The following is a 23242-nucleotide window of genomic DNA, read 5'->3' on the forward strand; positions in this document are numbered from 1 at the left end:
ATTCACAACATTTTAAATGCAGGTGACAATTCTCACAATGGCACTGTAAGAAAGCAGAGGAAATCTCTCTCAGTGGGTTTGAATAACCCCAGGACAGAAGCTGGCATGTCCAGACCAGTGTGAGAGTGGAGATGGTCGTGAGATGCCCCCAACCACCACACAGGAGCAGAGAGACAAACAGAAAAGCCCTTGTTCACACGTGCCTGGCCAAGAAGAGACCCCACAGGGTCAGGGCTTGAGAGGGAGAGAGCTCCTCAGACAGGTCCCCACGAGTGCAGGACTGGGAAATGCTTTCACTGGAGATAGCCTGGCACCACTGCTCAGAAACCAGGGTGATGATGGGATGGTAGCAGGAGCTGCATGGAGGTAGGAATTGGCAAAAGAAAAAGTCTGGGGTGATTCAGGCTGATTCTAGAGGAGAAAACATTACCTTTCACTGGGTCATGTCCATAAGTTAATTCCATGGCAAAATCCCACAGCTCAAACCGTAAATGGATGTATTTGGCCAGTACACTCAATACTGGACTTGTTATAGGATTTAGAGTTCCAGGGTACTAAATATTATCCAAAGAAATATTTAATTTCCAAAGCTCATAGATTACCCTCCAAGAAGATACTAAGACCAAGTGATGGGGCAACTAATTTTCTCTAGTGTAATTCCTAGCATCCTATAAATGTTGATTTTTGGTGAGATTTTCCAAAGAACTTCAAACGCCTGTCCACAATCTAAAGCTGGGGGAGCTGAGTCTTTGAAAGGTTAAAGGGCCTGTCCAAGATCAGTAAATAGCAAAGACAAATCTCCAAGCTCCATCTCTCCTCCCTTACTCCACCATCATGAGTCAGAAATAATCCTCACCAGAGCTTTATCCCAAGGATTACAGAAATTATTTTGAAAGACTGCATAGGGGAAAAATACATAGATCTAAAGTTCTGACATGAATTCTAAATAAGATTTTAGAGAAGCAGAGTTTCAGTTCAATTCTCTGCTCCAGTTACAGTCTCTCTCCTAAAAATCAACTAAAAGAAACTCATTTCAAAACAACCAAGATGAATAAACAATCTTTTCAACACAGCAGCAAATCAGGTAGATGGATGTCTTAAAGATATGAGTTCCAAGTTTCACATCCCATTACTGCCTACAGCCCTCCAGTCTCAATCCTGACAACAGCCAATAGCTTTTATGAATAAGCATGTTCTGGAAGAGACGCTGGACTACATGGCTGATAAACAGACAGATAAAATGGAACAGAAATACAAAATGTCAAACATCCATTTACCACAGGTACCAGCCCAGGAGCCTGCAGTAATGTTTATGCAGATAAGAAAACAAAGATCAAAAAGAAAGCTATGCAAATAGTTTGCTTCTATTATTTATTATATGATTTTGGCTTTGTAAATATAAATCAAATACAAATGTACAGCACTTCCAAGGAAATAAATTCTATTAGATATCTATACATTAATATATTCCAGCAAACTAGTCTAAGGAAAAAATCTAGTCATAATTCAGTCAAGAATCTGTACAAAACCATACTATTAAATTTCTATGGTATGTGAAGAATAAAACAAGTTTAAGCAATACAGTTCTTCAAATCATATCAAAAGCAAAATGACTGCAAACTCCTAAAGCAATGTTACTAATTTATCATTGTTACAGCTTAAGAATGTAGCCACATCACATAAATTGCTTCTCCCTCATGTACTACCTTTGAATCGCTCAATTTGGGAAAAAAAAATCCAAGCTGTATTACAAAGAGACTGCACTTTATAGCAGAGGAGGTAGCAGACAGTGAAACAAGAAATAATATAATGGCATGAAGAATTATATGCATTTTGCATTGGACATATCATTTATATGATAAATAATAAGTTCACAAAAATTTGAGACAGGGATTGTTTTTCTTGAAGAAAAAAATCTGTTTGGTATAGGGCAGCTAGCTGGAAAACACATAGATTTTTCAGTAATTCTGAAAGGAAAGTAGTCAGTAACAGCTAAAATGTATCTCCTACTACAAAATGCCTTCCTAACCTTTCTGGGATGTTACAAGGTGTACATGTACTTCTAATTAAAAACAGGATAAAGACATTCAGAATCCTAAACAACAGCTTTGCCTTCCTTGGATCTCATCCAAGAAAGAGTAGCAGACTTCATCTTTTTTTTTCTCTCATAATTAAAAAAATGCTGGATTCCTCTTCCACGCAGTTATATATTTTTCTGCCAATCCCTATTTTCAAAGAACAAGAAGACAAAGGACAAGGAAAACATCAGGGCACTTTATTTCCTTCAGGTAATTCATCACACTGATACAATTTTGGTACCCTAAATTCTATTTCTGCCACATTCATGACCTGCTCACTGCTCTTCTCCTTAGCCACAGTATCTGACTACTTCTCTGCTGAATTCAGTTTATTTTAGTCATTTTCCCACACCAAGAGCATTCTCAGTTGTCCAACTGATTTGCTATAAATTTTCATGGATTATAGGCCACCTCCTTGACATCCTCCCCTTTCTTTCTTATATCTTGTTTCCTCCAGTCGTGGGAAAGGCATACAGGATGTTTCATCTGTGCTCTGCCTGATTTTCTTGAAGATCCCTATTGCCTTTTTCTCCCCATTTGCCAGCATCTCAAAAAGCCCAAAGATTTTACAAAAACCAGTACCAATCAATAAACTACAAATATTCTTTTAAATCACCCCAAAACTGCTTTAAAAACTTAGTGAATACAGTAAACACAAATATGCTAATTAGAAGGAATAAAAACCAAACTGACTTAAGTTTTTAAGTGGCCACAGCTAACAGTTAGAAGAAAGCAAGCAACAGAAGCACATATTGGAAAGCAAATCTCATTATTTAAAAATGCAGTAGTTCTTTCTATTGGGAGTGTTTTAGCTGCTGTTTCAAGTAAGCCACATGAGGAAATGTGAGAAGTAATTCTATTGTCTCCATGTATTCAATTTAAAAAAAATCTGTATTTTTAATAATTTATGATCCTAGACAAGAAAGTTCTCTTCTCATTCTACTTTCCCTTGCTTTTATTTAGAAAAGGAAAAGCTTGTGTAAAATCTGTGCAACTATTTTTTGAGAAAGAATTACAACAGACTGCCTGACCTGATAAGCCCTCTGGAAGACTTGGCTAAAAGTCTAAGAAATAAAAAAGCTGAGCTGCAGGAAGATTGCACTGACTATTCTGGTAATAAGTCTCCTGTCACATGTGCCACTCCCATCTTTCTTAAGCAAAAATGACAATGCATGGCCAGTTGCTGACAGCCAGCTTCAACAGTACAGCAGATAAATTTGTTTAAGAAGGTCTGTCCTGCAGGTATGTCCAAGTTCACTTCCTCGCAGTGCTACAGGTTTCCTGTGACACCAGGAATGTTTCTTAACCATTAAAAAAATTTATATCTATTTTCTTGAGATTTCATAAATCGTCCTCATTTTTTGTAAAATGGAAAAAAATCAACATAAACATGCTGGTTACTGAACTCTCCAGTCACTCTTGAATGATGGATTTTCAGATTCCATGAGTGAACACTCAGATTCAATGAGTGAACATTCCTGTTTAATTATACTAAGAAAGAAATCCAAGAGGGTGTTTCCAAGCATAGGACTCATGTTCAATAGCACAAGCACCCTCCGAGCTGCAGCCTGAAACCAGACAATTTCTGTAACAATACTCAGTTCTCTCAAAACTCTGAGGGCAGATCCAGATTGTATCACAGTGAATGCCTCAGCTCGTTGATGACAACAGAACTTCTGATGTCACAGCAAAAAGTAAAAAATGGGTTATGAGCAAGTGTAAATTGAAACACATTTCACTCTTCCCAGAGTTGAGACATTCACTCTGAATGAAAAAATAGCAGTACAGCGCTGGTATGAGAATTGCTAGCAAGATGAGTTGTCTTCTGGTGAAAATTTTAAAGGAAGCTATTTCTCTTGAGAAAAATGATGCAACTTCTCATGACATTCCTTCCCGAGTTATAGGCAGTTTCTCAATTTCAAAGTAACATTAATTTAGTTACTAAGTACAAAATTTGCTAGTTTTATTGTAGCACTTTCTTTAAAACTAATCTGGATATCAAAGTAGCAAGTGTTTTTCACTATTTTTAGAACCTAAGCACAATTCCATTTCCCGCTACTGTAGGGGTACCAGCAACCTGAAGTTCCAGCCATTTTTACTGAGCTATTAAACAATTTAGCATATTAAATCTGCTTGTCTTTTGCTTTTGCACTTGCCTTCATTGTTATCAATATCACTTTCTCTCCATCTCGTCTCTTCTTACTTCTGATTTTCTATTCTTCTAGTGCTAGAAGTATTGGTATATTATCTTTATCTCTTTCTGCCTTAGAAGCAGACCTATTCACAGAATGAAATGGAAGTGTATGCCTTAGCAACTGTTCCCCCTCTAATTTATACTCCAAATGCCTCGTAACACAGCAAAGTGCTGATACTGCGACTTTACAGGGAGGAAACTATGCCATAGAGAAGTACATTCAGAATCTGTAACAAGCACAAAAATGAGACTGGTAAATCATGGCAGCAACCTGATGAGTTACTCTCCCCAGCCCATGGCGGGCAGCCACAGCTCCTGTCTCACAATATTTCAGGTACAGCTCTCGTGAGGCTGCCAGTCATGTACCTGGCAGCAGGGCCATGCTGATGCTGCTAAATAAACTCAGATCACTGCATTTGGAAGAAACCACTCAACAAGGGTCACTCAGCAAACACCAGCCCAGCGCTCAACACTGAGACAAGTCTCAGCCTCCATTTTGGGAGCTCTCAGCTATCCAAAACACAGGGTACAGGAGTTTTGGCTCATATCTACATAGGAATTTTAGTGTGTCATCCCCACAGGGTAAGCCAGTTTGGCCATATTTGCCCTACACAGTAAACACTTAAAAGCAATAACAACACAACATGTGTGATACAGACATCATGTCAGGTTCCTCCCTCTGAAATGCTCATGTTTAGATCCTACAGCCTGGCTTCCAATCCACACTTACCCAGACTGGCTGTGTGCTGTCATCCTCACACTAATACGGTGGGTTAAGTGGCTTTTTATACTCTTCCACAATCACCTCCCTCTAGACATATTTGTAAAGATCATAAGAACCACAGGGATTGATCAAAGACACATTTACTGAATTTCTGGTGCATGACACAAAGCTACTCAAATATATGGGATTCTCCAGGGCTAAAGATGGAGAAGATAACATAAGTAACAGCATAGTTTCAGCCTCTCTGTTGGAACACCAATGTTAACATCTAATTCACAACAAATCTAAATCCTAGCTTATTAATATAAGCAGATTGTAAATAAAAGTAATAAAGATTAGGTATTTTTCCTGACTCAGCAAACAGATCTGCATGTTTCAACCAGATGCCTTCCCATTTAAGACACCTGTAAGGCCCACAAATACCGGTTCTTACTCAAAATCAAGCTCTAACTAGAAGAACTAACTCTGCTACATGGAATCTGGAGAATCTTTTAATTTGAAAAAAAACATTAAGTATTCTGAGCTTTTTTGTTGTGCTGAAGAGGAGTCCTAAAGAGAAATCTGTCCTTTAGTGGCTTGGGGCCACTAAAGCAGTGTTGGCTGCTTGAATCCTTGGAGGCAAGGGTCTCTAGCCTTTGGGATCAGCAACAAACCTCAGCTGAACAAGTTACAGGAATTAATTTAATGAAAACTGACCATATGACTGTTCTACTGCCTGAAAAGTTTGCTCTAATCCACTTCAGTTGATGGGGTAGAGAAAAGTAAACTAACTGGTCCAAGAGCTCTCACAGTACCTACAGCAGACATTCCTCTACAGTCAATTTTGAGAAAGCAAGGCAAGAGGAGTGTTAAGCACTCCATAGTGAGTGGCAGCTGGATAAGGTTATTAGTGTTTTTTCTGCAAACTGTCTTGGCAGGGGATCTTGTAGCCTTGAACATTTTTATGCCCACAGCACTTTGTAAGATTTGTTTTTCTTTTTTTTTTTCATTTTACTGTTGGAGAACCATTACACAAAAAGCTGAGTCCGAAAGGCCTAGTGAAGGTACCCAACTTCAACACAACAAAGAACAGAGTGTGCAATTTAGGAACCCTGATAAGTGGTTTTTATGCTTTGCTCTCTGTGAGATCAAAATAATTATACTCAATAACTAACACTGTCCAGGCAATTCTGCTGTAAATAGTCCTGAGCACCTCCAGTTAGCTTACAGTCAATGCATTATTTTGGTGACTCTATGCAAAACAGAAACAGTCCCCATCACAAATTTCTACTATAGACAAAAATAACATAAGCACATTAAGCTGCTTTCCCCTGTCACCCCCGATGAACTTCATATGGCAACCAGACCAAAAGCCCCCGCTGAGCCCCCGAAGCTGAATGTGAAACGGAAATATCACAAGAAACCACTGCCAGCATCCCAGAACATGACTCACACTGCCTAAGTACCAAATCACTACATTTAGAAGATTCTTGTCTGGTTATTTTGTGTGGATAGATCAAGCACTCTCCATTTGCTGAAGGAAGCAGACTGAGCGCCAGCTCTCCTAACTTGTTAACTGCCTCCTGTGCTAGTAAACTTCAGGCAAGTCACTGCATATCTCTACACAACCATTTCCAAATGCAAAACTAATTACACTAATCCCTTTTCTGAGCACTTAAACATCTATGTACAAAAAGTACTATCCAAAGAACTATTTATGTTATTAGAGCAAAGTAAAATACTGCATGGAAAGCCAGGGCCATGTCTCTTCTGTCAATCTATCCCTCCTGACAGAAGTTACTACAAAATGCTGTTTAAAATTGATGGACCTTCCTGAGCAGAGTAAAATGGGGAACTACTAAGGGAGAACCACTGAAACAAGACAAGATGTAAACTATCCTAAGGGCCAGATTTTCAAAGATGACTGAAAACAGATATGATGTCCATACATGATGAGATTTTCAGAACCAACATTTATTCAAAGTCCTGCTAACATCAACTGCAGCTAATTAGCGCTGCCTTTGCAGACAACTGCAACTTTAATCACTCTGATCATTGAAAATCTGACCCCAAGTAAACAAACTAAAACAACACTGTTAAATGTTGCTTGTATGATTGTGGAAAACTTTTTTAGACAGAAATGTGACTTTCAAACTGCAGTTTAGCAATCCATAAATGCTAATGAGATCATGTGCTGTTTAGTCTTATGATAATTTTTCCCTATTAAAATCTTGTTCTTTTTTTAACCTAATAAGCACATCACCAGTCTAAGCATGTTCATTGCTCAAAGTTTAAATTTACAGCTAAAATAAAGAGAGATTGCTTACCAATAACCAGAATTCTTTGAGACATGAATTCTTCATGTATATTCAAACTACTGGGCTACATATATGTTCTTTCACTTGAGACCAGTCTTTTATCTTTGCAATGAATAAGTATATAAGGTACTGACTGTGCCACTTTTGGTTTTCTCCCAACCACAGAAAAGAAAACTCACAAATTTTAAAAATTCTGAGGGAGAACAAAGTAATCAAAATAGAAAATGTTTATGTGAATGAACCATTTTTTAAAAAGTTGTCAATTGGTAAATCAATTCTTTCTATTGTGAGGGCACTATTACAGTTCATCATAGTGACTTCAACAGCTACACCTGGTCACTAAGCACCTGAGGGCATGGAGTCTTCTCTAGAAACCATTCTAAGAGCACTAAGAGCATGTGGTGAAGCTACTGATGGAGCTACAGATAGCATCACCTCCAGTACCTCAACTATTTCTTAACAAGGTTTTATGTTCTGGAGAAGCACTCTGTAGTGACAGAGGGAGATTCAACTCTAGCAGTCTGATAGCAAATTTTGACAGTCTCCAACTGACTTTGACAGTCTGTGTGGAAATGGCTGAACTGTTAAACCCCACAGAAAACACACAATGAATAGCCTGAAGCATTTAAATGTGAGAATACAGAAGTAGACAACCACAACATAAAAGTATAAAATAACAAATTCTGCTTTAGAGGCAAAACACCAGCAATAACATTTTGAGTTTAAAGAAAACCTGCTGATTAAAAAGTAAAATTCTACCATGATTAGAGAAAAAAAATGAAGAATGTTATTCATGAGAACATATGTGTCTCCTTCAAAAGTCTCTGAGGAAGTGGCCTTGATGAAAGCAGGAGCGGTAAACACCAAGCCCCAGACCTTAATGAGGCTAAGTGAGAATTCAAACTCTTTTACCCTTAAGCAGATATTCCATAACAGCTTTAATAAATGATACAGAAGGAGAAAAAAAAAAAAGGTAAGAAGCCACATGGATCTTATTCTCATAATGTGCAGCATGTGGATGCTGGATGGCTTTCCTTGTTGAAGTATTCCTGATTTTTTTTCATAGGAAAAAGTGTCCACAGATGACAGAAAACTCCAACTAGACAGACACTAAAGTGGGTAAGATACCTGTCTGTCTCAGAGCACTGACAGATGGGGCTTCAACTCTTTCACTTACATACAACAGGCTGGTTGCTGTCACAAGGGCTTGTGATGGCATTTTCACTGAGTTCGATACAGAAGAAATAGGTAAAATTATTTAAGCTGGGTTACACAAAAAAATTCTTTCCAAAAACAAGGCCAAGCCTTTGAACAGACAAAAATTAAAAGAACAGCAGTTTTCAGAAGCCCATACATTGTCATAAATTTTTCAGTTGCATAAGTACATAGTACATTATTTACTATTTTTGCTAGAAATGAAGTTATGTAAAAAGAACTACTAACAATAAGAAACACCAGTGTTAATATGCAAATTCGAAGATATCTTCAAAGTATTTTTTTCCATTTCTAGAAAACCAAAGAAACCCCAAACCTCTTTTTGTGAACAATCTATTTGACTTGGGTATGATTTCACTCACAAGTACTAGTCAAAAGCATTTTTCTTGAAATCATTTTCAAAATGAAAACTGTTTTTCCATCTACTTCTAATATCTTTGTCTAATGGGGTATATATGCACTGTGGACAAAGCATCTCTAAACAGACAAGTTATTTTTGGAAGAACACTGTGACAGTTCTTGTAAATATTAGAATGTTATGGTTATGCAGTATGGTCTAATACTGGATTATTTTGATCTCCTCTGGAAATCCATTCCAGGTTAATATTGACTATTATTATCAATCAGTTGATAGAGCAAGCTTGCAGCTTTGAAGTTCATATTTCTGCAAAATACTCTCCACAACAGGATGTGGCTTGTGTTCTTTTTCACCTACCTCTTACTCTACAGTAACAAACAGCAAGTGCTTCCTACTGTAATTTAAGCAGGATTCTGAGAGATTGAGTGGTAAATGATAAAATGTGCCTTTGTATGTAGAAGAGAAACATTTCTGTGCCAGCAGATGATTGCCATGTGCAGATCTGTGATTGCCTAAGTCCTTTTGACATCACCACAAAAATTGGCTCCCATTCCCTTGTTGACACACATGTAAAATCCATGCCTGATAACCTTGTAAAAATATATACAGTTTAACTACAATACAAACAAGCATTATTTCTCCTACCAATGAATTATAACCATTCCTGCTGCACAATATATCATATGTTTAACAGTGCACACTACTCAGCAACTTAACCTATTTCATAAACTCTGAAAACCTACCTCTTCTATGAATGCTATTACTGAATATGCCACTTCATATTTTTTCTGTACTGTATCATGCCACACTATACTTATTCATGCACAAATACCAAATGTAATTTGGAGCAGGGATTTTTCCTAACTTTTTTTATCCTGTGCTGTTATTTCACAAGTTTCCAAGTACATATGCATTACTATTTAAATAAACAACAGTAACAAAATCCAGATGAAATTTTACAGAAATGTAGGCACTCAGAATGTAATTAGCCAAACTGGAATTCAGCCAGGGCAACATCACTACTCTTGTGGAAAACACCAACAGATCATACAAATGGCTTGAATGGGTCAAAATTGTAAGTACATAAATATACACTTTAAATTCCCAAACCCAATACACCATCATCTATCACCTTCTGATTATCCAGCATAGCTATCAAAAGTGCCAGAGCCTCATTAGCAAACACCTTCTCAAAGCTACCTCCACTGCAGCCTGCTGTAGTCTGAGAGGCAGGAAGTGAAGGTCATCATTTAAATTCAAGACAAAGCGACTGTAAATCAGCGCTTCTGCCCGATGTGGGGTTCCTGCCACAGCGCTCTCCACCCGCTCTAGCAGCTCAGTTAATTTCATTAATTCAGTGGAACTCGGAGGAAACGTTGGAAACCGGGGCTTTTTGTTTCTTAAATTTAGCAACGTACATGTGAAAAGGTTTGATACCCACTGCAATATTGCACTTCATGTATTGTTTGATAATCATCTGGTCACCACACCCACCAGAGCGGGCTGAGCTCAAGGGATGCTTGTTTGCTCTCCTGCCAGGACTTCAGCCTTCTTTTACACCCTGTCCTTTGACAGTTCCTAAACTGCAATTCAGGCACCCAAACCCACTTTTAAGAGGCATCTTCAGCTCTTCAAAACCTGAAAATATGTTGCATTAACACTGGCACTTTGCTTTTATTGTCACTGAATTCTCATTTTCCTTTGACATGCTGCTGACTTCAGCACCTTCCTTTCTTCAAGCTCACCCAGTTGCCTTCCATGACTGAATTCCCTATTTACTGGTAAAGAAATACACAGTGAGGACACAGCACATTCATCTGAGTTTGCAGCCCTTTCAATGTTCTTCCAAACAAAAGAGAGCAAAAGTATCAGACCCCTATAAAAAGTGTCTCACTGAGGTCTTACTCAGCAGGGGGATGGCATTTGTTAAACCTTCAGTCAAATTCCTCCTCTACTGTTGGACTCCATGTTCACATATATAATGACATTACTTCAAAAAATTAACGACATCCCAGAATGCCCAGATGAAAGTATAACAAGAAATTGTACCAAAATTGTAGTAAACTCACATAATAAAGCAGAGGAGCTATTGGAAGTCAGAAAGTGAAACCATTGAAAAACTCACTAATTAAGACAACACCAAATAAGATGAACAACTGACCCTCTCCTCTGTTTGGAGTCTCTCTGCTGAAGGTACAGGGAGATACTTAACATGATCACAACTTCTCATCTGATGAAGCTTTCAGTGTAGATCAGGAAAGCACAAGGAAATAGGCCAAGGGATCCAGACACAAACAGATGGAATTGGCATGTTTGTATTCTGAGCCTTCATGGAACAAGAGGGAAATACAGTTCCCATCTTCTTATGAAAGGCGACTTTCTTGTTCTACCTGCACTCAGACAGACAACTACCTCACAAGAGCATGAACTTCTCTTTTCATCTCTGCAGGGAAATAACTAAAAAGCAAATGGGTGACGCTTTAAAAACCTCTGGTGCCAAGAGCATCACTGCCAAAGAATTTACCATCTCTCTCTGGACAAGATACTTGCCTATTGCATACCAAGAGGAGATTTATTTGATTGTAAGTAGCTCCCTCTAAGAAAATACAGGACACTTAAAGGCACACAAAATTTTCCTCTGCTTTTCACTGCCACGTATTAACTGCTGCTACACTTATTTCCCTTTTTATGTATTTAGTTTATTGGATTTCTATAGCTGCAGCATTTAAGTCAAAGGTGTTAAGTTTTCTACTTGATGTTGACATAAAATACAAACTTCTCCCACTTTCTTTCACATCATTATACCTAGAGAATAAGCCATTTTCAGAGTAATATTTAAATTCAGAAAGTTATTTGGGGTTATAATTTTAAAATGTGGCTTTCATTTTCATGCTCACAAACTATGTCTGTTATGAAAATATTTCATACAAGCTGCTGCCTAATTAGATGACTTAATGTTACAAAACTCTGTATTTAGAAGTAAAAGAACTGCCAAAGAATATCAAAATCAGATTTTTTCCTTTGTTTGCTATGATGTGCTTTTTTCAACTTATATCATGTACAGAACAAAAAAGAGGTGAGTGATAAGACCATGAATTCACATTGTATTTTCCTTTATAATGCTCATCAGTTAACTGGGGTGTTCATGGTTTGTTTGCTTTTTGTTTTTTTTTTTCTTTTTTCTTTTCAAAAGTGTCATTTAGAAGCCAATAACCCAATGTTTATTGCTGAACACTTTAACAGTGTCCAATAGGTAGATGACCTAGCTGCACAGTGATTAAATGATTTAACTGCTAGATCAATGAATGCAGCATGAATTAAAATGGCTGCAAGCTTTTCCAGGCATAAGATGAGACCTAAAAAAAAAAAAAAAAAAAAAAAAAGACCTTACTTTTTATTTCACATTTCAAAGAAAATGTAACCACTTCTTCTAAAAAGAAAAAAACGCGTATTTTCCTGACAGAAATAACACAGATTTTTTTCTCATATATAGTGACTAATCCATATATTTTAATTGTCAAAGATCTGACTACATTTTGCCATTCTCATACTGAATAACCTCACTCAAGAAAAAAAGCAGTCTCTGCTCAGGAAACATAATGGTGTTAGGATCTGGTCCAAAGTGAACTGTTATCTCACGCGTGAAGATAATGAATGTTAATTTAAAATAATGTTCTTTCAACTCCAGGGTTTTTTTCATACAGTCAATCAGGCCTGAAAGTGTGTGCGTGTGCGCTCTCTCTCGCATGCACTCTCTCTGTCACTCACCCATAAACACTTCATTTCATATTCTCATTCCCAGAGATTCGGGAGAAAATTTTCTGCAGGTGTAAACTAATATTGCTCCACTAAAGTCAACAGAGCTGCACCAAATGACATTAGCAAAGTCAGTGGTGCTGTCTCCTGTGACAAGGGTACACCTCGATTTCCACTTAATGTGCATCTGACAACAAACTCTCCCTTTCTTCTTTTCACTTGTGCATTTCCCAGCTCTTACTGGTACTAAGCAGACAACCACTACAGCCTTTCACTAACTCACCCCTCAAGGTCTCTCATCTCCATCAAACCCCTCAGAGAAGCAGGTGTAACATGGCTCTTTCCTGCAACCTCGGAAGAAGCTCTTGGAAAATGTGCAAAGAGAAAGAGCACTGCAGTAGGAGGCTGCAAGGCATGAGGAAAGGACAGAACAGATTTGACCTAAAAAGCAGTAGGTTTTAACATTACAGCTAAAATATTCAATTACAGGAAAGAGAAATTAAAACATTCAAAAAATGGAACAAACAAAACTTCTACATGTGTAAAAACAGGAGCCATAATCTAAATTACTATTGTTTGGAATAGTATGGAAAACTAGTATTCTGTAGCTTTCTACCTCAGAAAATTGCCTCATTTTTGACACTTTTTAGGAGACATCTGATGGCTGGAAACAAGACTCTGGATTACATGACATGCTAGTTTGATCAAGAAAGGCAGTTCTCCTGGAAGAAGAGCCAAGTGGAAATTTGGACACCATTCCTTCCCACTGGCCCAGGAAATACTGCAACTGCTTATCCACTAACTTGGCAGAGCAAACCATGCTCAGCTCCTCACTCCTTGGTGCACCTGCACTCCAAGAATCTGCGCCGCCACAGAGCTTTAGCTGATGTTTATTGGTATTTCCTGTGCCTCTATGAGGAACAAAAGTCCTTCCATTTTATTGAAAGCTCCATGTTTTCAGGAATTAGTGCTACAACTTAGGCTAATACTTGGTTGACTGGAAAATGGGTTATTTTTATGCTATTTTTTACAACTATTGAGAAAAAGAGTATCAGCATGAATTGAAAAAAAAAAATCCCAAAACGATAAAACTGGCTCCTAGAGATGATTGACTCTTAATCTGCACTTCCTAAAAGGTGCAAGTTCAGTAACAAGAGAAAATTTCATGTCTGGAACCAGAGAGAAGTTAGGAGTATGCTTCCAATTAGGAGATTTACAAAGAAGCCTTCTGGGAGCCAGCAGAGCGGAAAGTGTGCAGGAAAAGGAAGAATCTTTTTCTTACAACAAATATTCTCTGTAAGTCTATTTATTTCAGGTCAGTGTAAGCACAAGATTAACAACCAACCAACCAACCAACCAATATTTTAATATGGCAGCTTTTAAACAGCCTGATATTCCATTCCAGTCAGACTGGTAAGAGGTCCAACACCTTGAGTTATCTGTTAGCAAAATAACTTCTCACTGTTCCTCATATTTTACCATGACCAAGAGGTTTTAAGAAAGCTATTTTTATTTGGGAAAAAAATTAAAATTTTCTTCTTCTTTTAATATTAGAACCAATGCCAAATTATTCAGTGTGCCATATTGTATTCAAATGTCAGATTGCATGTGACAACTGACACTGAAGCTTCCTGAGATAAGTCAACGCAGCCAGTTCTTAAGAACGTCCTAAATTCTCAACTATACTTACGTGAAGCTAAAAATAGTGTCAATCTAGTTCCTGGGAAAACAAATAATAACAATTCTTTGCTTTTAATTAAAAATAAAGTTTTCTGCAATTTTGAATGTTTAACAAAGCAGGAATAGGAGCACATTGTGAGGAGAACATTACCCACTCTAAACAATTTGTTGCGTGGAACAAAAATTATTATCTAGATTTGCTTACTGTTGCAGGTAAATTATAACAACAGGATGACTCAAGATAAATTTCAGAATTCAGGTTTTTAATTTATGTTCTATGATAAAAAAAATGATTACTTAACCTGCTTGCACATTCATAATTTCCATAATTTTGAAACTATGTTAAAATACAGAGTTCCCTGACATACCTGTTTTCTAGCTTTCTTGATGTAAGAATAAACCTTTCTTCTCATAATGGTATTGTGATGTTAAAATACACAGTTCCCTGACAAATACACAGTTCCCTGACATACCTGTTTTCTAGCTTTCTTGATGTAAGAATAAACCTTTCTTCTCATAATGGTATTGTCTTTTCCAGTAGAGATTTCTTCTTTCACCATTTTCTTTATCTATAATTAAGGTTTTCTATAACACACAGGATTTAAGATATACAGAAAATGGCAGAAACCACTAACAGAAAAATATTATCCATGTTTTCTCCGCTCTTTTCCAAAGCACTGTAAACTCCTTCAAAGACTAGTGTACATGTAGGAAAAGTGCCTTAACTTCAATGGAAACAAACATTAATGTAAAATTTAGCATGTGCAAAAAAACCAAGTCATACTGTGGATATTGAAAAGGCATAAAAATGCCCATGTAACACTGCTATGCAACTCCATAGAAGAATCAAAAATACAGTATCACATAAAATTATATTGGCACAACTAATTTTGACTGTGTTCTTCCTTGAATATTGGAGTCATACGTAAGGTTTTAATTTTTAAAACTATTTTGTGGAACTAAACTTATTCATCAGTATGCTCCTAGACCTATGCATTTTCATGCCTGTGGGAAACAAGTGCTTATACGATCAAGGTCTCCATCATTATATTAATATTAATCTACGGGTAACAATGAATTTTCTGCAGTGAATATCAATTTTCATCAGTGAACAATCAGTGACTGTGTGGCCTGTGATTACATTTTATGAAATAGCAATTCTTTTGTTTTGATTTTGTACAATTTTGAACCTGGATCCTAGTAATTGCTTGGGGGAAGGAGATTGTGCATAAACTCTGGTTTTCAGCTTGTCTCGGAAGTCAATGACAGCTCATAAGACACTGATCACAAAATTAACAACTGACCAGAAGGAAAACTGGAGAAACCCTGTTCCATTCTGAGGCACAATTTCCACTTTAATTTGTGCATATGAATGCACACACTGCAGTGTTATGCAAGGCATAGACTCTGTCCTCTTTGGAAGTTTTCTTTTACTAGCAATGACACCAAGAAAATAGCAATAAGGCACAAGCAGCCAGTGCAGACTTGGCTGGTGCTTGGTTTCTGGCTTGAGAAGCATCTGTAATTGCAAACAGGTATCTGTAGAGTGAGATCCTCTCTTACTGAATGCATAAATGTTGTGGGAGACTTAACAGAAAATGATAGCATGCTAAGAAAGATAAAGCTCTCTGATCAGTCTCTCAGATCTTAAAGATTTGTTGAGCAATAAACATTTCTTACATACTTTTATTTTCTTTTTCACTGTGTACTATTTCTAGCTACTTTGGGATTCTGCTAATCATTTTCTCTCAACTCCATTTTGTTTCACTTCATTGCTTTTCCAGAAGGTTCAAATAAAACCTAAGGTTGACAGACAAGAATTGCTCTGCTAAAATTAGTGAACTAAGTGCCATGTCCCATGAGTCACAGCACGCAACTCCCATCCAGCTCTCTTTAAAAGACCAGATAACAATGCCATGCCCTAAGTGCATGGGATCAAAGTACAAATACCCACTTGCCAAAACACTGCTTTGGAGTATTACACCTACTAGCACAGTACTGTGCTCTGTAACCAAAACATTGTTAAGTCAGCTGCATTAAAACCATCGATTTGAATATAATGCAAGCTGGTTTATATTCAACATAGTAACAAACACTGGAAAAATGAGAGGTGAGAAGGAATATGTTTAACTCTTCTTCTTCAAAATTACTGTATGTCAAATCAATAGTATCCTCTTATAGATTAAAATTAATTAAGACAGTGAGCCCAGTTCTTTGCACACAAAAAATACAATTTCCACAAGAACGGTGAATAGGATATTACTGCTATTTTTGTTGGCATGTTTAAATTAAATTTTTAATGAATAAGTGGATTTTGTATTTTAAATTTCAATGTGTCTGGTGTTAAAATTATTTATTATGAATTAGTTTTATATGATAGTATAAGTGAAAGCTCTATGAAGACTCATAATCATGAATTTACCATGTTTTATTCTGCAATTATTTAATCCTGGAATTTAAAAATAAATACAGTGTAAAGTTACATGAAAAGATATTCTGAATGTTAGTAAGTACACCAATTATATTTTTAATACATTTCTAATTTTGAAATTACAAATACTACTGCCTTTTTATCAATAACATACTTTAAACTCAAACTGATCATTTCTCTGTATTTTCATAACAGACACCTTTGCATTCTAGTGAAGTGCAAAATGAGAGACTGGAAGAAAATAAAAACCAGTCTTTTTGTACATAAAATTCTCAATAGCTACACTTTGGATTTATCTGCATGGCACAGCCACAGGATCAAGCTCTGATGGGATATTACCAAAGCTGGCTAAAATTAGACACCATGAGCTTTAACTTGGGTTCATGGACATGTCAGTATGCATCACCACTGTGCCTGCTGTAGCCTGCCCACAGGACTAAAAGATCCTGGTCATTTCAGGGCCAAAATAAGAGAAGAAATAAATATGAATGAAATCTTACTAAAATGCTAGGATTACCCCTTTGTTTTCCCTATATAATCCAATATTCACAACATGATAGAAACAAATCAAAACAGACAGTTCAGGCTTTCTCAGATTACTAGATGGCAGACATTGGTTTAAAGAGATGATAAAATTATGTTTAAATACTACAACTGAAAATGTGGTGAAAAAAATGGGCTCAATCCAGCCCAGGTGTTTCTGGGAGCTGCATGTGGAGAGGCCCTGGAAATCAGACAACCTCATGTGCCACAGGAGCTCACCTGTGCAGGCTTGAGGCCACAGTGTTTGTTGTACTGTACACAGCCACTCTGTGTCCATCAGTTACCTCCACTGTACCCAGGAATGAAGGGGTCTGTGGAGGTTTCCACATTTGTTTTGCATTTCATATGCTCTCAGCAGTAACAAATAAAGAAATTCCTGAAAAATGGAGTCATTACGTCATCTTATAAACTACCTACTTTGCAGGCTGTACTCTCGCCACTAGAAGATTAAACCTTAGAACAATAACCCAATTATGAGCTAAATTTACATTCAACTGATGAAAAATGATCCAGAACCTGACAAGAATAATCTTTGTTCACAATGTTTAGCACAAGCAACACTGACAGCCTAAAATGTATGAGTTATATCAAAGACGACATATGCTGCACTGCCCAGCTACCAAGGGCACCATGCTCCAGGTACTACACACATAATGTGGGAGTGCTCACCACATCCTGAGACTAAACAAACCCAACAAAAACCAAGGCACAAAACCCTCGGCAGACAAAGAACATGATCCTGCATTACCTCCTGAACAATCAGGGCAAGAAGGATGGCTAAACAAAGTCCTATTATATGGAAGGAAAACCACTGCAATTAATAAAATCAGTGGTCAGGATTTTAAACAAATTTATATATTTTCTGGATAAATATGAGAAAAAGAATTGCTCCAACAATTCTGATCTAACTTTTGAAAAAATCTCCAAACTCTACTTCATTTAGGAAAATAAAATCTTGTGTGCATTTCGTCGGTAATTTTAAACAATTCCACATTTTACGAACCAAGTTCATCACTGGAGTGAGGCACATATACTTTGCAGATTAATTTTGTTACAGTTTTAGTTAGCATTTGTAACAACCTGCATCATGGGTAAAAGACGTCCTTTACTGACACTTATGCTAATCTGGATCTAGCTAAAAAGTCAATTAAGAAATTTCCTGAAGACATCTTCATCATCACCTTGTCCCTTTTTCAGAACTTTTAGCCTGGACTGATTCCCACTGCCTGAAGTCTTCACACACTTCCAGAGATAAATGCTCTGAAAGACTGTGGAAGGCAGTTCCTATGAAAATTAGTTACAGGTATGTCCAGAATTTGTGAACTTTAGCTGCCTGAAATTGGATCCTCAATTTCAAAACATGTCTCCTAATTCTAAAATTCCCCCTCATTCTCAAACTGTGTGAAATGAAACAATTTGCTAGCTAACTAGATAAGGCAGGCATCTACAGAGACGTTTAAATACCTAAAATTGAGAAAACATCATCAATGTTATCTTTTATCTATTTCCTCTTGAGGTATCTTATTCTAAGCCAGCAACTGCAGATGGCACAGTTCAGTGGTCCCCAAGCTGTGGTACACAACAGTCTAGATGGAGCCTGAGCCACTTCAAGGTGAGTTTGAGGCCAAATTCATGGTCCGTCTGCTCAGGGAGCACCACACCACTAACAGTACCCAGTATGTTTTATTTATGTGCAGGCAGAAATACCAAGCACACTTCACAGCTTTTCACTGTCTCACTTGCTGCTGAGATGACCCTAGGCCAAAAAGCACAACCGAGGCTCTTCTGCTGCAGAAGCCTCAGGTCGTGCTGAACAGTCCCTTCTCCTCTCTGCTCCAAGGCAGGGAAACCCAGGACACTTGAACAGCAGATGCCCACAGAATTCCTACTGCCTGCAAACAGTAAGGACACATAGCACACAAACTACCAGTCACACATCGTGTGCACAGCAATTCCAGTCATTAAATTCTTGTCACTCCAATAGTGCTCACTTCTTCCCTGAAAAGTTATGAAGCATTGCTCTGCCTCATACTACAGAAGGACTATGGCAAACTGTTAAGAATTTTGGTTTCTGGTGAACAAACTCAATTAGTTTTTTTTACATTTATATTTAATAGTTGCCAACTGCTTGCTTAGATTTAAAAAACAAAACAAACACCTTCAGAGGTGAACTACCCGTAAAATTTTTGCTACAAAGCTTCAAACTGTTGAAGAGCATCTTCTAGCACATCACCAAAGTTTTAAGACCCCCTCCCAACATCCACAGACGCCCAACTCCCCTTACAAAGTTGACTTCAACACAAGACAATTTCCATCACATTATCCAGTTCATGAGGTGGAGATAAAGATCATTTTTCTCACTCAGACCTTTGCTACTGAACCTGATACCAAGCATTTGTTGCAGAGACAACCATCCATAGCACAACCAACAGAACCGTCAACACAGTCACTTTTTTCCCCACTCACTAAAACCAAACTCACCATCAGCAAGACAAAGTGCTCTCTGCTGAACTACTTACCCATGAACCATTCCCTTCCCTCCCTTCCCCATACAACTATCTGGTAAAAGCACAGAGGGTTTGTTTAGGCATGGAAAAGCTGGCATTTTAAGGCCATAAATCCACAGTGGGAATTAATTAATGCCATAAATCCCATAAAAGTGGAAATTATTTTGTGGGCACTTCCACTTTTATATAAAACATTAGTCAGCAAACAGTTGACTTCCCTAAAGACTTTCTGTAGCACATTCAAGAGTGGTTGATAATTAAAAAAAAAAAAAAAAGTGGAGAGATGCCAGGTCCTTCATACTGAAGGATGAGGAACTCGAGCAAACCCAAAGGAGTGCAACCTGAACCACAAACTGGCATTTCCCCTCCCATTTTCCCCCTCCTCACACCTGCCTCAGCATTCACCCCTAAAGAATTAAACAATTTCCTACAAAAGCAAGAGAAATGGAAAAATATCAGCGCTAAGTAGGACAAGAAAGCATTTTCCACTCTGTTTCTTTTGTACTGCAATAAGGTCTTCTTAAAACTACAATAAATAGAATTATTCCAACAATACAGAGACCATGCTAGATAATTCCAGGTTAAATTATAAAATCAAACAGCACCAAATTAAAGTTTTTTCACTCCTTTATCTCTTCTCAAACCACCCCATCTCCAGCATCTGTAAAGTTCACAGAAGACCAAAAACAAATTCCCAAAGCCTGCTGGTTTCCGGATAAGTCCCAAAAAACACACAAAGTTTCCCAAATCCTTAACATCAGCATTTTATAGGGGGGCTATTGTCTGGAAGACACGGAAGGTCAGGAAAGCGCACGGAAGCTCCCCATCATCCTTACCACGGGCACTCCCACACCTACACTTCCATCCTTTCCCCGAAAAAAAGAGACAGGCCTCTGAAGAGCCCCGAGGGAGGGGAGAAGGCGAACACCCCACAAAGTGCACCGAGGGCAGTTATCTGCAGACGCGGCTTCGGGGGTGCACACACACAAAGATCCCCAGAACGCAAACAAAAGCGAGCCCGTCGCCAGTTCGCATTCCCCGAACCGCCGAGTCCGGCACAGCCCCGGGTGGGCCCCTCCCGGCGCTGCCCCGGAGGCCGCGGGGAGCCGGGGGGGCAGAGCGCAGAAATCGCCCTCTTTACCCCCCGGGCCCTGCCCCAGAGCACACGGGAGAGGCGAGGAAGCCCCCGGGGCTGTGCCGGGGGGCAAGGCGATGCCGGGGCCCCGGTGCCCCGCCGGACGGCGAGGCCGTCCCGGCCGCGGGGGTGGCACCGCCTGCAGCCGCTGGCGGAGGAGGGCTGGGGCTTTGAGTTCACCATTTCCCCGTCCCCTCCCCTGCCCCCCGCGGGCACGACAGCCATGGCCCCTCGCCCGGCCTGCGGGAGCCCCGCCGTCTCTCTCCTGTGGAGCCTCGGCGCTGTCGAGCAGCTGCCATTACTCGGGCCAAGACCCGTCCTCCAAGCAGGCATCCCCCTCCCCAGCGAGGAAATGCGGCGGCGGCGGGGGTGTGTGAGCGAAAGGAAAGCGGGGGAGAGTGGGGAGCAAAGCGGTGGCCCCGCGTGCGGGATAGAGCGGGGCCGGGGGGTGACGGGGCTGAGGCCGGGCTGCACCACACCCTGCCCGGCCTCGCCTCTCACGCGAGTCCCCGGCTCCCCCGCGCCCTGCAGGCCCGCGCGGAGCGCTGGAAGCGGCGATTCTCTACGGAGCGCCCCTCTCCCCACCCCACCTCCTCCCGCCCCGGCCCCGGGGCTGGCTGCAACTCGGCACGGGGGCGCGGGGGACCCGCCGCCGCCTCCCTGCCGAAATTCGACCGGGGAAGGTGTGGGGACAAAAATAATCGCCGTTAATAATCACACGCGCTCCGCCGCCGTCCCCTTCTTCTCCTCGGTTTCCAAGCGGGCTGCCAGATAATCCTGCCCACTCCGAAAAATGAAATAATAATAATAATAAAAAAATCCCGCCTTCCATCTCCCCCCCGCAGCCCCACACATTTTATTATTAAGTATAATTGCTCCCCCCTCCTCATACGGCACCCCGCGGGGAAGGATTGCCCCCTCCCCTGGTGCCCAGCCCTTCCCCTGTCCCCTCTCCCCCATCTCCTTGGAACAGTGTGTACATGATTTTGTAGTTTTTTTAAGGCGCCATGTTTATAATCCTCCATCATATTAAAAAAAAAAAAAAAATCCACCCAGCATGAGACACGGCGTCTCTCGCACCCCAAAGCCAGGGAGGCAGACACAGAAATATCCACAGGGCTGTAAATTCACCCCCCCTCCCGCACACACACCCCTCCTCCCCAGACTTAAAAGTCTCTCTCACCTTGTGCTGCTGGCGCTGCTTCTGCTGCTGCAGGGGGGGAGAAGTTAAGCCAGGGGAAACTTTTCAATCCCTTCCCCAGGCCGCTGCTGCCTCCTCCTTCCACATATTTTTCCCCTCAGAGTTTTATTGTGTCTGAATTTTCTCTCTCTCTCTCTCCTCTTCTGTCTGTCCACAGTTCAGGTTTCTGGGGTAAACAGGGTTTAGGATGGTGCTAGGGATATTTGGGAGAAGGAGAACTCTAGTGGTCTCTGCTGGAGTTGCTGTTTGTTTCTTTTATTATTTTTTTAATAATACATTTGAAACGGATCTTTAACTATTTATTATGTATGTATTTTGTCATACTCTTAGGTCTGGACCCTCTCTTGTTGCAGAGGGAAAATATGGTGCTTATCCAGCCGTGCTACATGAAAATTTCTCCTATCATGAAGTCTAACTTGGAGAAATGACAGATAATGTTTTTGAAAGTAGACACTCACCTTGAGCAACAGAAACTAAAACACAGAGAATCAGCGGTCTGTCTCAGAGCTGTCAATACATCCTCAGCTGTAGATCACAGAAGAATCATTTAAATTGGAAGAGACCTTTTGATCACTGAGTCCAGCTGTAGCCATACTTGCACTGCAGGGGAAGGAAATACATATTAATACAAAATACATAACTTGATAGGAACATATATATGTATATATATATATGTATGTATGTATGTAGCAAGAAAACATAAATTTTCTATTTTTTAATAGACTGCGAGATAAATATTAATAAATGTCTATTGAAATATATCCTAATGTTTCTGAAATTCTTCAGGAATTATTAAATGGGTAAGTAACACTTCACAATTAATTAACTTGACTAGAATTTTACTTTTATTAAAATAAACTGTAAGCTTAGTTCTATAAACATTTATGCATGTAAAAAATTTAGTCATATGAGTAGTCATCAATATTACTGAAATAGCAGAAGGAAACAGTAGTGCTAATATTGAAAAAGAAGCATCCACTGTGCCATGTTGGTAAAAAATTAAACAGTTTGCACACTGAAAAGTGGAAGTTTCTCCAGAATGTCCAGTAAATAAGATTTCTAGTAGTGTCTAAACCCAGTTTCTTTGAGACTGCTGCATCAGGACATTACATCCACTTCTAAA

General features: G+C 39.2%; 1 protein-coding gene across 4 annotated transcripts in view; it reads right to left on the reverse strand.

Moving 5' to 3' along the window:
• ZMYND11 (zinc finger MYND-type containing 11) overlaps positions 1–22318 on the reverse strand; it is a 102657-nt gene extending 80339 nt beyond the window's left edge. For 3 of the 4 annotated variants that reach the window (XM_041408422.1, XM_041408421.1, XM_041408418.1), the window contains exon 1: positions 22102–22318. The gene's annotated coding sequence lies outside the window, so the exon portion shown is untranslated. Of the gene's footprint in view, positions 1–21508; positions 21529–22101 lie in introns of those variants that run through there. The other variant, XM_041408419.1, reaches the window with a different exon arrangement.
• Positions 22319–23242: the final 924 nt, after the last annotated feature.

This window comes from Onychostruthus taczanowskii, unplaced genomic scaffold (genome assembly GCF_017590055.1).
Source record: "Onychostruthus taczanowskii isolate IOZ18803 unplaced genomic scaffold, ASM1759005v1 scaffold3, whole genome shotgun sequence".
In the NCBI taxonomy this organism is placed as follows: domain Eukaryota; kingdom Metazoa; phylum Chordata; class Aves; order Passeriformes; family Passeridae; genus Onychostruthus; species Onychostruthus taczanowskii.